The 18,033-nt window shown below is 33.4% G+C and overlaps 1 pseudogene across 1 annotated transcript in view; it reads right to left on the bottom strand.

Annotated features, from left to right (window-relative positions):
- Positions 1 to 15,863, bottom strand: part of LOC309863125 (large ribosomal subunit protein eL42 pseudogene) — a 72,395-nt pseudogene extending 56,532 nt beyond the window's left edge. The window contains exon 1 of the transcript in view: positions 15,801 to 15,863. The product of the transcript in view is annotated as a large ribosomal subunit protein eL42 pseudogene (transcript). The remainder of the gene's footprint in view (positions 1 to 15,800) is intronic.
- Positions 15,864 to 18,033: the final 2,170 nt, after the last annotated feature.

The following is an 18,033-nucleotide window of genomic DNA, read 5'->3' on the forward strand; positions in this document are numbered from 1 at the left end:
TTATGGTTAATTGACTCTATTCATTTCAGCCCATTTTTCTGAACAATTGAAAATTTTCTCTGTCTGACTTCTGTTGTCCTACTTATGCATTATGTATTTTGTAATCATTTTCTGCTGCTGCTATGAAAACTTACCATATTTTAATGCCTCAAAACCACAAAAAATTATCTTATACTTATGTATTTCAGAAGTTGGACATGGGTCTCACTAAGGTAAAATCAAAATGCTTTTAGGACTGTGTTCTTTTCTGGAGACTCTAGAGGAAAATACATTTCCTTGCATTTTCCAGTTTCCACAGGTTACTCACTTTACTTTGTTCATGACTCCTATTAAAGCAATTAAATAGAGAGGACATTAGACCATGGTATCTCTAATATCTTGGTAGCCTGTGTAAGTAACCCAAAATCCAAGCCAAAGTCAATACACTTGAATTCAAGTAGGAAAGGAAATTTAGAAATAATAAATCACAGTTAACTACGCTTTCTAAGATAGAGTGACCACCTAAGTTATAGGCAATCAAATAATTTTCTTGCTTTGTTTCTGTGTCTTCTCTTTAAAAACTTGTACCCTAGTTCCTGCTGTTGGAGCATGCCTAGCCACTTTGCAGTTGGCACTGCCCAGTTTAAATCAATGTATACTTAAATAAACTCTTGAAATTTTTAATATGCCTCAGTTTTTCTTTTAACACCTCCTTCCATTTTGAAAGCCTGAATGGTACATCCCTCTGATTCTTCTGGTGTCTCAACACTCTGGACACAGCCAGGAAAGGGTTTCTATTGTTAAGAACTCAGGTGACTACATTAAATACACCAAGATAATACAAATAATCTCCCTGACCTTAACGTCTTTAAAAATTGCCCTTTCCTCATGTAACATAACATATTCACAGGCTCCAGAGATTCAGATATTAAGACATGGTTATCTTCCAGGAGCAATTATTCTGTCTAATACAATTCTTTATTAATGATCACTTATTTGTTTGATTATTTGTTTGCTTGTCTGTTTGTTAATTAGTTGATATTTCCTGAAAATAATGCAAATGGTTTTCCAAGTAGTATTGAGGAGCAAGCTGAGTGTTTACTTAATTTTGTTTCATTTTTAATATTTTTGTCCAAATGCACATATCTGTAAGACTACTACAATTGTGAAAGAAAAAAGATAGCTGTACAAAACCAGTGAATACGAGAAAAGAAATTTCAACACTTTGGCCATGAGGCACTCTAGGCTTCTATAGCAATCTGGTGGGGCAAGGGAGGACTCTGGGAGTAGGTTGGGAGATAACCAGATTGAAATATTAGCCCATTCAAGGTTTGGTAAACTGTCCAAATCAATGTTAGAGGAGGTGCAGTCAACTCAGGCATCTTCCAGGTTGATCTTTATTTCCAAGGGTGTGGTTCATTGCTGGAATGTGCTAGATGGTGGTGAAGAGGAATAATCACTTGTTTAATCCAGATAATAACCAACTTCTGAGTGAATATCAAATGCCCATGTAAGTACTAGATGCATTTCAAAAATTATGATAATCAATTGAATTCAGCTTCCCATTTGAACTTACAGTGAGTGCTGCAACACCAAAAATAAATTGTTACAGTGGCCAAAGAAAAGTGTATGATAAATATTTCTTGTTCATAGTTTAACCAACAACATAGATGTAATCCTCCTTTTTTGGATCTTGCCATCCATAGAAGAGATGAATTTTAAACAAATAGACACACACAAAAATAATTACAGATATTTGAAAGTGCTTTGATGAAAAAACACGCACAAGTGAATGACAGGCAGGGACTCAACTGGCTAGTTTGAAATGGTTCTCTGAGAAAGTAGCATTCAAGTGGAAACCTAAGTATGAAGAACTCATTAGGGAAGGGAAGACAAGGATCCTGAAGAGTATTCCAGGTAAACAGAATAGGTCAAAGTAGAGCACTAAGCTGGGAATGGGCTCAGCACTTTGCAGAGCTATAGACGACCATCTAGGCTAGGTCTTGTGAATGAGAATGGCAGGTGGGAACGCATGAGCCTGGGAAGCCATTAGAGTTTAGGGGCCTTGGAGACCAGGTTAATCACGAGTGCAGTAGTAACTCAAATGGGAAAGTGGGATTTTTTTTCTTTTGATTATTAGTGAACGCAAAGCCAATGGGGATTGTAGTTCAGAAGAATTGAATTCAGAGGTGGATATTGAATAATGAGTGGGTATTTATCAGCTGTACAAGGGAAAGAATGACATTCTAGACAGAATGAATAGCATGCACAGAGGCAAGGAAGCAAGAAAGAGCGGTACTGTGCCATGTAAAAATTTTATGAGCATGCTTTCTCAACTGTATTTCATCTCTCCAATAAAGAGAAATGGAACATCAAAAGGAGGGGAGTAGAAGCCACATTATTTTACTAGGAAGCCTATCTAAATTAATATTAATTCATTAATCTGCCCTTTTTTGTATAAATTTATTTAGCTATCATATATCTACTCAACTGAGCAGGAAGTTTCACCAAATAGGCCTAAGTTTAAATTCTTATTTCGCTAATATATTTAATCAACATTTTTAACCTCTTTGGACCCAATTCCACTTAAGAATTTTTATAGTTGTGCATAATCTTATATACTTCCTGTGGTAATGATAATATATGTTAAGTACTACTGATAGTCCATATTCATCTCTTTTGCTTTTATTCCCTCTTTATATAACAATTACATATCAAGCACTGTGCATTTGAACATACAAAAGTAATATTCTGTTCTTAATTTTGCAATGTCTGTAAGGGGGATAAACCATAGATAAAAGAAACTGGAAGATAGATAAGGATATTCCATAATTGGCATAGGTAATCTATTATTGGAATTTAGAATAAGAAAGTATTAATTATATGAAGATTTTAACAGAAGCATTGGCTTTGGATGATGGGAAGAATTTGGGGTTGTTAAGGGGAAGGGCTTTCATTTTAGAAAGAAAAGCCAAAGTAAAAGGCTACATACATAAAGAGAAGGCAGTGAGTCAACCACATTCACAGCAATACCAGGGTATTCTCACATTTAGAAAAACCATGAGGACAACTGAGTTTGCAGTCTCTGAGCAATACTGAGGTCTGCTTTTGTGGTGTTCTTTCTTGTCCCTTATCCAGTTTTCTCTCATTTATCTACCTACTTTATAACTTTGATTTATGAGTGTCTGCTTGTGGCTAGGTTCCTTCATCTGGTTCCTTCTCTTGGTCAGGATCATTTATTATTGTTTAACGTGGGGGACTCAAACCTTACTGGAGGTTATAACTGTCAAATAGTTCATGATTTAATATCCTCACATGTGTATTTATAAGCAGAAGTTTTAAAGACTATTGTTATGACATTTTCCTCCTTGGGAAAAAAAAAGGATTGAAACCTATTTTATTTTTTTAAAGATGTTTATTTATTTATTTGACAGACTGAGATTACAAGTAGGCAGAGAGGGTGCTAGAGAGAGAGGGGGAAGCAGGCTCCCTGCTGAGTGGAGATTCCCAATGCTGGGTTCAATCCCAGGACCCTGAGATCATGACCTGAGCCAAAGGCAGAGGTTTAACGCCCTGAGCTACCCAGGTGCTCCAAAACCTATTTTATTATTAACAATACTTAAATTAGAGATCTAATTTTTAATGAAGAAAGTGGATAATCTTTTTGATTGGAATATGTATTTCCCCTAAAATATGACTCTTTTTCTTCTTTAAGAGAAATAATACACTTTAGTTATCAGGTTTAAATAGAAAGAATTATAAAAAACATGTATTCATGTTCATGGATTGTCTTCCAGTTTGGTGTATTAAGTTCTGCTTTCGCACATGTATCCACAAGTGTGTGTCTGTGTGTGTGTGTGTGTGTGTGTGTGTGTGTGTGTGTGAAGGGAGGGGAATGTGTGTGGTTGTGTGTGTTTTTAATGACTTCTTGAGATCTGACTCTGCACTTCAAATTTCTTTAGAGCAAAAACCTCAGCAATTTGTCATTCACTTGGAAAAAGTTAAATTTAGATCATATTTCTGACATCATAAATACAATTGAATCTTAGATGGTTTAATAAGCTAAAGGGAAAGAAAATGAAATCCAGAAACTATAATAGAGTAGGACCAAGTGATGTGGGATCAATTTACATTTTTAAGCTTATATATAGCAAGTATACCAATAAAAATTATCTTTTATTGTCATTATCATATAATTTCATTCACACGGATTTTTTTAAAGATTTTATTTATCTGAGAAAGAGAGCAAGAGAGAGGACACAAGAAGAGGGAGAGAGAAAGAAGTAAGCTCCCTGCAAAATCAGGAACCTGATGCAGAGCTTGATCCCAGGACCTTGGGACCATAACTTGAGCCTAAGGCAGACACCCAACTGACTGAGCCACCCAGGCCCCCTCATACATGGAATTTAAGAAGAAACAAATGAATATAGAAAACAAAAAGTCAAACAAACAAAAAAGGAGAGAAGAAAAGAGAAAGAGTTTTAGCGATAGTGAACAAACTGATGATCACTGGACAGGAGGTGAATGGGGGATGGGTGAAATAGGTAGGTGAAGGGTACTAAGAGTACACTTATGATGAGCACCGAATTATGTATGGAAGTGTTGAATCACTCTATTGTACACCTGAAACTAATACAACACCGTATGTTAACTACATTGGAATTAAAATAAATCTAAAAAAAAAAAAAAAAGAAACCTCAAAATTTCAGGCATAGGTCAGAGAAAAGCAAATCAGATTTAAAAGGTTTCTGCTATCATAAGGCACTGGATTTTTACTGAGCTTTTTATTGATTTCAAAACAGTCTATCAATTTTACTTTAAAGAATTCATTTAAAATGTATTGCAACCCTAGGGTTAGGTACTATTATTTGGTTTGTATGGTTGAGAAAACTGAGGCAATGAAGGCCACAGAGAGTTGCCCAAGCTCACATGGTTACTTACTGAAAAATCAGGAGACAATTCTAGAGACTTGTATCCAGAGCCTTAACAACTTTATTTATACTACTCATTCTCCCCAAACTATGATGAGAAGAACTTGAGAGTTTCAAATTATGAAAACAAGCATAGGAAATAGTGGTCAGGGAGCATGCATCATTTTTTTCTTTGCTATAAAGTCATGGCTTGAATAATTTGTTTCCTTTGATGGGTAAATTTTTGGGTATTGCGGATGTTGAGTAGGTATTTTTGCAGCAAAAATAATGAAATATTTCTGTAAACTTAGGGTAAACTAAAGCCAAGGATCTTACCCAAAGTCATTAATGACCTAAAATCTTAAGACTAATTAAAATAATTCACAAAACATGTATCCAATGACTCAAGTCATGTCACAGCTCAAATATAGAGGCTTTGGTCTTAGGACAGGTTAAGTCTTGGAAAGGACAGCACATTTTTTTTTTTCTCTACTGAAAGGATACCTAAATCACCTAGAATATTGTTGAACTTTGTATATTTTGAAAAAGAAGTCCTATTTTCTCATGCTTCTTGAAAATTTGAGGTAACTTAGAATGTTAATTTATAGCAATGGCTCCTAACATAATTCTCTTCCCAAATACATACCCTCTCCAATTTCATGACCAAAATTGGTTTTAAGTCCTTAAACACTACTTTAACTTCATTTTGTCACTCAGTTATTTGTAGAGAGACTTTATAATAAGTCATTTATTGGAGCTACAAATTCATACCAGTTATCTGGGAAGCACAATTCTGGGTAAATCTTTGCCCATTGCTTCTTTGGAATGAACAAGAAATTAATACCCTCAGCACAGATGACCTGACAAGCAGTTGACCCTGGAACATAGAAGAAACAATCCATAAGCTGTTTTGTGATTTATGACATGCAGACCAATTGATTCAAATCTAAAAAACTAAGAAACCATGCTATTTGATGAATAAACCAGCCCTTCAAAATCATATTATGGAAGTGAAATCTAGGACATGCATGAGAGCACATTAAATTTAAGAGCATGTCTGTCAAGGGAAAGAGCATGCAAAAAGATGTGGCTGTAGAAGGACCATATGGTTCTGAGAGGTGGAGGTGAGAGTTTCCTTATCTCTCAGAATCTGGTACCCATTCAGCTGAGGTTTATCTATCTACTGCTTCAAAAGCCAAAGAGTTCTTGAAATTGTTCTTTTTTTTTTTTTTTCATCCCTTCTAGTTTTATTTGAGATTGAGATTGTTAAGAATAACAAAACTTTATGTATTGGCAAAAGTTGTTCACATTTGTTTTGTGGTAAAAGTGTTATGGGACTATTATATGAAAGTAAATGGACTAAGTTAATAATCTTCATATATATATATATATATATATATATATATATATATATTCAAAAGGCAATCAAGATTTTCAAAGTTATTCAAAAGTCATTCATCAACAGCCTTCTTTTTACTCAGCATTCTTCTCTTACTTTTGTCATTTAATAATACATTATGGAGGATGCCTGAGTGCCTGCCTTTGGTTCAGGTCATGAACCCAGAGTCCTGGGATCGAAGTCCTGGATTATGCTCCTTGCTCAATGGGGAGCCTGCTTATCCCTCTACCTCTCTCTCCCTCTATCTCTCATGAATAAATAAATAAAGGGATGCCTGGGTGCCTCAGTGGGTTGAGGCCTCTGCCTTCGGCTCAGGTCATCATCCCAGGGTCTTGGGATCGAGCTCTCTGCTGGGCATTGGGCTCTCTGCTCAGCAGGGAGCCTCCTTCCTCTTCTCTCTCTGCCTGCCTCTCGGCCTACTTGTGATCTCTGTCTGTCAAATAAATAAAATCTTTAAAAAAATAAAGTAATATAAAATCTTTATTGAAATAAAAATAAAATATAGACATATACATATGCATATATACATATACATATCAACAATTATAAATTTAACTCAATATCTTTAAAAACAGCACATTCTAAATGATCATGACACAATTTGTTCAACAGTTGTCCCATTGCAATTAATCAAAAGAAAAATAATGAAAGAAAAAAATGAAAAATATATATAAAATACTGTTTATTTGAGAAGTGCAATAAAAGAAACAAACTCTCAGCTGCCTTGACTAAAATCAAAAGACACAATAAAAGTATAATTGGTGATGGGACAGAAAATAGAACCAAAATTGAAAGTGATTATAAAAATATTATTACAATAAACTTCAAAATTCCAAGGAAATCTGTAACATTTTATAAAACTAGTGTATCAAAATTGACCCATTAAGAAGTATAACACATCAAAAACTGTAAAAGGGTCAAAAATAAAATTAGACTATTTAAAATTGCAAGAATTTCAGGTAGTTTTAGAGTTCAGCTCTAATTAACCTTTAACAAAGTGAGAATTCAGTTGTTATTTAAATCAGCTCCAAACATAAAATTATGAAAACTTATAATGCATCTTATAGTGCTAATATAATTTAAATATTACCACTTAACACAGCAGGAAAAACTACTGACAATATACAGTAAATATTAAAATAATGTGTGTAAACATTAGAATAGCATATTTTATAATTAGCTTTCAAAGATTCTCTGAGGAAAAATACATTGAAAAGAGTAAACCAATATGAAAAAGTACCAGTATTGTGTGCTCTGATGTCTTCACAGAGTGCCACAGTTTTAGCATTCTAACATAAATTTCAACGGCAACCCTATTTGCTGGAGCTACACACTAAATATACAGCATCAATTACTTCTACACAAAGGGATTATTTCAAATAACAGAAAAAGGCTTTTCTCCTTTCTTATTATTATTCCCTAGATGATGAAAACTCTTTTTTTTTTTTTAAAGATTTATTTATTTATTTGACAGAGAGATTACAAGTAGGCAGAGAGGCAGGCAGAGAGAGAGAGGAGGAAGCAGGCTCCCTGCTGAGCAGAGAGCCCGATGCGGGACTCGATTCCAGGACCCTGAGATCATGACCTGAGCCGAAGGCAGCGGCTTAACCCACTGAGCCACCCAGGCGCCCATAGATGATGAAAACTCTTAATGTCTGATGCATTTGCAAACTCAGGCAGTGGGGATTTAATGTCAAATTTTATGTAAAAAATGTGCATAAATTTCCTTGTATGAGAAAAGTGATTGCTAAATTTGATAAAAAATTAGTCTCAGACAAAAATAAGCATATGATAAAAAACTAAGGTGACACAATTTGAAACTGCAGAAGGACCAGGACAGAAGTAGTTCTCTATCAGATGTTAAGTTTTTCATTCTGCCCTGCTAGACAGGGACAGTTTTAACACCAGAGCCACCTGATTATTATTCATTTGTGGTAAGTATTTTTTAATTGGTAGCTTAAAGGGCTCCATACTCTTACTCAGAAATTTTATCATAATATCTTACAGAATCTAACATGTGCTAAATATTTCCAAAGTACAAGTTTAATGAAGCCAATGCCTTTGGCTTTTTCTGTCACTTCATATAAACTCTTACATCAGCCATTGTTCTGAGGTTTTCTTAGGGCTTTCTCTTTTTACATTAATATTTTATTTTAGCTTTTGTATATGCGTTTTATTTCATTTAATGTATTTAGTTGATGTTAATGCTCAAAGCCAGGGTTTTCTTTAGTTGTTTTGACACATTTTAATATTTAGAAGAGTTAGGAGAAATTACTTTCATTATTCACCATTTAGAGGTGCGCCTGGGTAGCTCAGTTGGTTAAGCGTCATTATTCAACATTTATTATTTTTGTTTGTGGCTTATGGAATTTCATATTAGAAGATATCTTTAAATTACAAAATTAATAGCTCTCATTTTCCATATCCTATAGCCATTTGCATAATATAAATAGCTAAATAAGTTTTGAAATCTGTTAAGAACGATACCTTTAATATGGTTTAAATGCCTGGAATAAAATCTGTTTTTACATTAAAATAAAACATATAATCTACAAGTAAATATAGTTTAAATGAAATTAATAATCTAGATTCTTTCAGAGTTCAGAGACATTGAATATTGAGATTCTTGAGCTAGTAAAGGCTCTGAAGTTTTATTGATTATGTCTAATGAGACTCTTAAATTAATGGGTCACTTGCTGATTCAGGAGCTAGCATAGATCTGCAAGTGGGTAAAAATGAGTATTGCTAAGTTGATTTATTGCTCCTGAAATCAATGATGAAAACAAAGTGGTAACGGAGCTTTCTGCCAGATGATTTAACAAATATAACCAAACATTCAAATTCTGAATGGACTTATTAAACACTATTAAACAATATACCCATTCAACACTTATTAAACACTATTAAACACTATACCCATTCAACACTTATTAAACACTATACCCATTCAAATTCTGAATGGGTATAGTGTTTGATACTTGGGTTCATGAAGAGCTACTTCATTAAAATAATCCAGAAAAATCTTACTTTTTCCTACATTTATTTTTCATTTTTGTAAAGTATAAAATGTCAATATGCTGACATTGAAATATAAGATAATACAAGTGACTCAAAAGTATATGCATAACTGATCATTTGCATGTTTTTATCTAGTAATACTAAGAACTCCAGTAACAACAATAGAAATATTACCCATAGATTTCTCTCATTTGTCAAATCCATACTCAGTGCAAGTCACTGTTAAAAGCAATTGGATAGCAGTAAACAAGCAAGGTGGAGAAAAATGTAATTCAGAAACATGTGGACCAGACACTTTCAGATAGTCATAGATGCTATAAAAATTTCATTTGGATAGCTATGCAGAGTTTTTAAATAATTTTCTTTTATATTAATCATGTTGATATTCACAATGCTGAGTTAGGAATATTATTGTACATTTACACCTGGGAGTGTGAGGTTCAAAGGGAGAGTTGACCTAAGACATAGGGAGAGAAAGAGAACAGTGAGAGAGAAGGGGGCAGTGTGGGGGTGGGAAAGCACCACTTTAAACTTAAATGTAAAAACAAAACAAAACAAAACAAAAACACACAAAACTTAACCAGAGAATGGAAAAATCAATTGGACCATTGCGGTGGGGGGAAGTTTGTTTTCTAAATGCCATTCTTCTCATGCTCCATATAAATGGAGAAGAAATATTTATAACAGGAAAAACTAAATATATATATATATATATATATATATATATATATATATATATATCTCAGTAACTTTTTCTTCTATTCCTTACACTTCATACCACAATACAGAAACCATTATTTGTGTTAATTTTCATTTAAATATTTTTTCAAACCTCACTAAAATATATTGATATTTTTATTTTTAACAGATTTTCTCAGAGTTTTATCCCAAGAGTTTGACTTTCTACCAGAAAGCATGATAATTTGTAATGTTCTTATTCTCAAAGTTTGAGTTTAAGGATTCCCTGAATCATGTACCTTACATCAATTACTCAAATATATACTAATATGTTCCTGAATTAAATGACTTTTGGATATTTTGAAGGAATTAGTCATCTCTCAAATAAAAAAAAATTTTATAGTGAAAATGTCAGTTATTGTTCTTTCAAATTCCAGTAAATATCCATTTATTTATGCACTCAAATATGAGAGCATTTATAATACTTTATTAAAACACATGATTCTGTAAGGTCTCCCAACATGCTCTCCTCTGTTTGGAGTACTGTGAACTATAGTAATGTTGTCAGGAATATATATGGTAAGTGACAAATACGTGTTTCTATAAAATTCAATTTCCTGAAATCCTTAAATATTGCTTAAAAAAATATATATAGTATAGTACTATATGTAAGTATTTTTCACACACATAAGCTATGCATGTGTGCATGTATATCTCATATGTATACTTTAAGCTACAAAATATAAACTATATATGTATCCATATATAAATACATGAATATAAATATATATATATAGTTACTCCTTGAATGTCAAAAACAATCATGAATTCCTTATATTATGGTAGTTGAACTCTTAAAAACACTCAGGATACAGATCTCAAATGGTAGGTAGATTCAGAGATGTCTAATAACTCAGAGTGTACTGTGGCCACCTGTAGCCCCAGCATCCAGAGCCCAGGAGCTTCTAATGAAAAGACTTTGGAGTCAGAGTTCAGGGTTGAAAATATGTTTCTATCAATTAGAAGACACATTTTTTAAAAATTTTTATTTATTTGAGAGAGAGTGAAAGCAAGAGAGATCACAGAAGGAAAGGGAGAAGCAGACTCACTGAGCAAAGAGCCCCCATGTGGGTCTCAATCCCAGGACCCTGGGATCATGACCTTAGCCAAACACAGGTGCTTAGCTGACTGAGCCATCCAGGTACCCCCACAAGACATTCTTGACATTATATTTAATTCTCTTAGTCTCCATTTGCTCAAATGTAAAAGTGGAAGGTAATCTTGGAAGAGTGCCATGACAATTAAATGGGGTAAGAATAGTCTGTTTTTGTTTGTTTGTTTGTTTGTTTGTTTTTATGAGACTGACGCGCTACCTACTGCGCTAACGAGGCACCTTGTTTGTTTGTTTTTAATTGAACTCTGCCCCCAATATGGGGCTTGAACTCCTGACCCTGAGATCAAGAGTCTCGTGCTCTACCTATTACACCAGCTAGGCAACCTGGAAGAATAGTATTTTCTACAAATGGTGCCAGGAAAACTGTACATATGCATGCAAGGGAAATGTATTGGACCCCTAACTCATGACCATATATAAAAATCAATTCAAAGTGTTCATAGATTTAAATGTAAAAGCTATAACTGTTACACTCTTAGAAGAAATATAGGAGTGAATCATCTTTGACTGGAATTAGGCAATGGTTTCTTAGATATGGTAGCAAAAGCATAAGCAAAAAAAGGAAATAAATAAATTGAACTCTATTAAAAGGAAAAATTGGGGTTTCAAAGAATACCATCAATTCCTGTACCCCTGGGGATAAAAATATATGTTTATAAAAAATAAAAAATTATATTAAAAAAAAAAACAAAAACAAAGAATACCATCAATAAATAAAAAATATGACCCACAAACAGACAAGAATTTTTTTTGCAAGTTACAAATATAATGAACTTGTATCCAAAATATGTAAAGAACATTTATAATGCAGCAATAAAAAGACAATTCTATTTGAACAATAGCTGAAGAAATTGAATATTCTTTTTTCCAAATAAAATATGTAAATGGCCAATAAGCAGATGAAAATACATTAATTTTTGAAATGAAACTCAAATGACAATGAGATACTGACTCATTTCTATTAGGATAGCTATAATCAATAGGACAGACATTAACAAGTATTGAGGGGATTGTGGAGACTTGACAAAACTCATACATTACTGATGGGTATATAAATTGGTGTTGCCAACATGGAAAACAATTTAGCCATTCCTCAAAAAATTAAATACAGTGTTACCAAACCATCTAGAAATTCCATTCATAGGTGTATATGAAGAAAATCAGGAACATATGTTGACACAAAAATTTAAACACAAATGTTCACATCAGCATCATCAAAGATAAGTGAAAAGTAGAACCAGTCCAAATGACCATCATTGATGAATGAATAAATTAATATTATAGCCACAAAATAGAGTATATTTTTCATGTAATGGGTATGAAGTTTCCTTGGGTGTGATGATAATGGTTGAAAAGTAGTGATGATGGTTGCACAACTTTGTCAGAACACTAAAAAATGCTGAATTGCACATTTTGAAGGTTGGATATATATGTGTGTGTGTGTTTATATATGTATAGAAGCAGTTATAGAAACCTAAAATGTGACATTTAACCCTAGGGTGTTCATACTCATTTTAAATAACATACATATGTAAAATACTTATTATATCATGCCAGGTAGCCAGAAAATACTCAGTATATGGTTGGAATTATTAATATCATTACATAAATAATATTTCAGGATTTTAAATGTCTTCTCAATAAGAAATGCATCTATTTTTTGGAGGAAGATGCACATTAGCTGAAAGAAGAAGACAGTGCCTATTTTTATTTTCTTTGTAATTTTCTTTACTTATGGTATGACCTGAATAAAATAAAATTAGGCAGATGCCTATTGGTATGCTGCAGCACATTATGCAAAGTTTTGTTTCTCACCAATCATTCTACTTCGAGAGATTCTTGAGAGCATAGTAACCAAAACTTCAAAAATAACTATTTCAGATAATAATATATAAAGACCTTTGTTCAGATTCTATTTTAAATTTAATCTTTTGGGGGAAAGTTTTCTCTTTACAATTTATAAAGATATTAAAATGTGATATATGCTTGCCCATTACATAAAACATACAAATGGCTTGTTTGAGAGGCCCAAAGTCATTAAGATCAGACCTGACATCAAAAACTGGAAGTTAAGTAACTTGTATAGAAGGAACACAGGAAAACTTTGGATGGTCTTGTTAGAGCATAATTAGGGCAGGTACGTACACTAGATTTTCTGGTTTTCAGACATTGTAATAAAATTTTTTAGCAACTAGGACTAAAGTGTGTTTTAAAAGACTTTTGAGATGAGATATAAGTTCTATTCTCTTCCATATTTCTACCTTAATTAAAATTTATATAAAGCCAAGGTGACATTACATTTAATGTTCATTCAAATCTCAGCTACTGAGTGTACTTATCCTAAATGTGCTAATGTTAAGTACATAGATGGAAACTTTGTTCAACTTCAACCAGGACTTTCTTTTCTTCTTTTACTTATCAAAATCTCTTCTCATTGAAAGGAAAATTAATGTATTATGGTGGTATATATTAGTTTGGTTGACCTTTAACTCCAATTTTTTTCCTGAGAGCATGGCAGGATTATATATCCCTATATGTATGTTAAAAGTCCTCACTTCTTGCTTTTACAAGTGAAATATGCTGCAAAGAACAAATGAAACTTTCAGGTAGAGGCCATTAAGAAACAATGTATAGTATACAGCCTTCCATCTGCAATGATGACCATCCATATTCTAGATAGAGGAAGTTCCATTTACCTGGGTCTCATTGTGAGGAAAACCTGAGATGAATTAATAGCCTTAGAAATATACTTTTACTTTTTTTTTCCCCATGTTTTAAACAATTGAAATTCATGATTGGTGTCACTACAGGGTATCCTAAACTGTATCTGGCTAACACAATGAGTTGTGGTGTTTTGAAAAGCCTGAAGAACTGATATTATACTTAACAGTTTAACATGAGGTCAAATAAAGCATTCAGCACCAACATATGCACTCCCTATACATGTCCGTACAATAGAGCCACATGATCATGCATTATTCAGAAAGTTAAGAGGTACTTTTGAGTTAAAGCTTTATCTTGAATTAGCATATTGATCAATTTTATGGTGTGAAATGATGTTTTTAAGTACAATGTGTTTATGGTGAAATGTGTTATTCAATATGTTCATTGCCTGTAATACAGATTTCTTCACACATTTGTTTCATGACACCTAAATATAGTTTACAAAACTGGAAAAAAAAAGTGGCTATTTTAAATTAAGTAAAAACTCACTATTAATACACACTATTTTCTCTGTCAGATGAAACAGTCAACATCAGTAATTTTTCAAGCTAGATAACAAGGAAAGTCTCTTGATTGTGTTTCCTTTACACAAATCGTATCTGCTTTCTCTCTATTACTACCGTCACCTGTTTAGTCCAGGCTCTGACCATCTTCCTCTGGGACTCTTAAGAGAGTTGCTGCATTGGTCTATTGTATTACTTCTAACCTAATCTTTCCATGTTTTTAGAGCAAATTTTGTTAAATAAAAAGCTCTTCTTAAGGAATTTCAGTGGCGTCTTTTTGTCGCTAGAATGGAATCCACTGTCTTCTGCACAGCTACGTGATCTTGCTACCATGACTATAGTAGGTGTGTTCTACCTGAGTGTGGCCTTCTTTCTTCCTACACTGTACATCCAACCATGCTGAGATAGTTGCAGCTGTCATAGGAAGCCAAGATTTTTTGTTTTTATTTATTTATTTTTTTTATCATGTTATTTTAGTCACCATACAATACACCATTAGTTTTTGATTTAGTGTTCCATGATTCATTGCTTGCATATAACACCTAGTGCTCCATGCAATCCATGCCGTCCTTAATACCCATCACTGGGCTAACCCGTCCCTTCACCCCCTTCCCTTCTAAAACCCTCAGTTTGTTTCTCAAAGTCCATAGTCTCTCATGGTTCCTCTCCCTCCATTTTCCTTCCTTCATTTTTCCTTCTCCTAATGTTCTCCATGCTATTCCTTATGTTCCACAGGTAAGTGAAACCATATGATAATTAACTTTCTCTGCTGTACTTATTTCATTTAGCATAGTCTCTTCCAGTCCTATCCATGTTGATGCAGAAGTTGGGTATTTATCCTTTCTGGTGGCTGAGTAATATTCCATTGTGTATATGGAAAGAGCCAAGATGACCTTCAACAGATGAAAGGATAAAAAAGATGTGGTCCATATACACAGTGGGATATTATTCAGCTATCAGAAAAGATGGTACCCAAGATTTTTTAGTCTTCTGAAACTTTGTTTACCACATCACTTATGTTAAAAATATCTTTCAAAAAACAAAACAAAACAAAACAAAATAAACTATAAATATCACTTTCAAGGACAGCATGTCAATAAATACAGTGGCATCACCCTAAACATCTGGCCATTATTTTTACCATAATATGATTAAACTATCACCTCACTATCTGCTGCTGCTTCTTGCACCTTTTCTCCAGTTGTTTTCCCCAAGATTGAACTTTTATTATTCCAGCCCTATCTCTTCTATCTCAATTTCAATGTAAATCTCTGCCAATTACAAGATAAACTGAAACTCTTGTACCTGTGTCATCTGACATTCCTCCGTAATGAGTTGCCAATTACTTTCCTGCAGCTAATCTCCCACATCTTCATTGTATGTTCCCTGCAAGGCTGTCAGTCTGAACTACTCACCATCTCCAAATATGGCTTACCCTTTTGGAGCTGCTCATACTCGGTTTCTTCCTTCATACTCATTTTCCTGAAAGTGTCTGAGTTTCGTCTTCATTATTTGTATAGTAAATTTATATAAATTGATCATATATATATGATATAAAAATCATACATATGTGATTTTTGAAATGTTTGCAAGCATATTAAATAGAATTCACATTTCTCATTTCTCCCTTTCTGCTCCTTATCCATTCCCCCAAACCCTCCCAGTTTATTATATCTATTTTTAGTCTGGTGATTATGACCTGTGTAACATTTTTAATAGAATTTTAAGTTGAATAGATTATTCTACTGTAGGATTCAATGCAACTTAAAGTAAACTAGTTATTGTTTTTCAATTTTTGGGTGACATATTTTCTACCAGTTTTTTTTTTCATTTATTTCTCTTCATTTTGTTTGAAATAAAAAGAGCATGTGTTCTTATTGTAATAAGTGGAACAGTATACAAATGGTGTAAAAAGTTAACAATCACTTCTAACCTCCATTCCCACCCCTGTGGTGTAATCAATCTTAGGAGATTGCTGTATTTCTTTGCCCATTTATCTCCAGTCATACAGTCCTAAGAAACATATGTGCACATCCCTAGGAGTGGCAGACATTGTTAGTCACTCATCCAATATTCATTTTTTTCTACCTTGCAAATAGAAACCATTTTTTTTTTTTTAGGTGGGGGAGGTGGGGGCGATTGTCAGTGCACCCTGTTAAAATACTTACTATGATTACTTTCCTTTCAGACAGGAGCATAATGAGATACACTTCTTGGCAGTAGAAAGAATGTAGATGTCAACTGGGTGGGTTTTTGGAAAAGTTTTCAAAGGGTAAGAGGCTCAGCTGTCCCCTAAGCTTGTCATTTAGACCTTACTGTTAGCAGTTAGTTTTGATAATTTCTTTCTTTATTTAATTTTATTTTTTCAGTGTTCCAAGATTCATTGCTTATGCAACATACCCAGTGCTCCATGCAATACATGCCCTCCTTAATAACCACCACCAGGCTCACCTCCCCTCCCCTCCAAAACCCTCAGTTTGCTTCTCAGAGTCTATAGTCTCTCATGCTTCATCTCCCCCTCCAATTTCCCCCAATTCACTTTTCCTTTCCTTCTCCTAATGTCCTCTGTGTTATTCCTTATGCGCCACAAGTAAGTGAAACCATATGATAATTGAGTCTCTCTGCTTGATTTATTTCACTCAGCATAATCTCCTCCAGTCCTGTCCATGTTGATACAAAAGTTGGGTATTCATCCTTTCTGATGGAGGCGTAATATTCCATTGTAAATATGGACCATATCTTCCTCATCCATTTGTCTGTTGAAGGGCATCTTGGCTTTTTCCACATTCTAATCTTTGGAGATGGGCTGGTAAAACTTTTCTCAAATGGGTGGACTATTCAGATATTGAGAAAATATTTGGGAAATTGTTAACAACCGTAAGACAAATACATTACTCATTCCATCTTTATCACAGGGATGGATATCTTCCTATTCCAGCAAAATAGAACATAACACAATTCGTTTGTTAAACTATCAGTTATATCCATAAGCTGTGCATGGTAGAAAAAGGAATCACAGATAACTAAATAGAAAGTTAGATGATATTCACTTATGATTTCTTTGATTTAAAGTTATAAGGGTTGGCATCTTGAGCAATTTCATATTTCAGTCAGTTAGTTAATGAGCAAAATTAAGTCTTTGCTTTGTGAAATTCAAAATAAGATGTTATTATATGGTGGGACATTTAATGTTGAAATCCTGTTCAGTGCTGAGCACTTTAGTTAAGTGTATAGTTTTCTTTATTCTAATGACAACTTTAATAAATAAGTGCAGGAATGAATACAGAGTTGCGTTTCATAATTATAATTTATTAAATTAGCTCTATTCATTTCTACTTACCTCTAATTTCTCAACCCTTTTCCTGTGAATAGTCTTATATGTTTCATGTAAAGAATAAGGTAGATTATACATTTTTCCATTGCAATAATTATTACATTACTAAGATGTTTTCCTTAATATGAAAGAGAGAATAATTCAGTCTAAATGACGTATTTCAGTATAAAATAATACAACCGCCTTTGTAATTAAATGCTTTTCTTTTTAAATGAAGGTTTTTAAAAATGTAGTGGTGAAGGGTAAATGTGAGCTAACAATAGTCTCAGACCTTCAGGCAAGGAAGGGAGCATTTCTTCGCATAATTTATACCT

This window comes from Mustela nivalis, assembly GCF_964662115.1.
Source record: "Mustela nivalis genome assembly, chromosome: 4".
Taxonomy (NCBI): Eukaryota; Metazoa; Chordata; class Mammalia; order Carnivora; family Mustelidae; genus Mustela; species Mustela nivalis.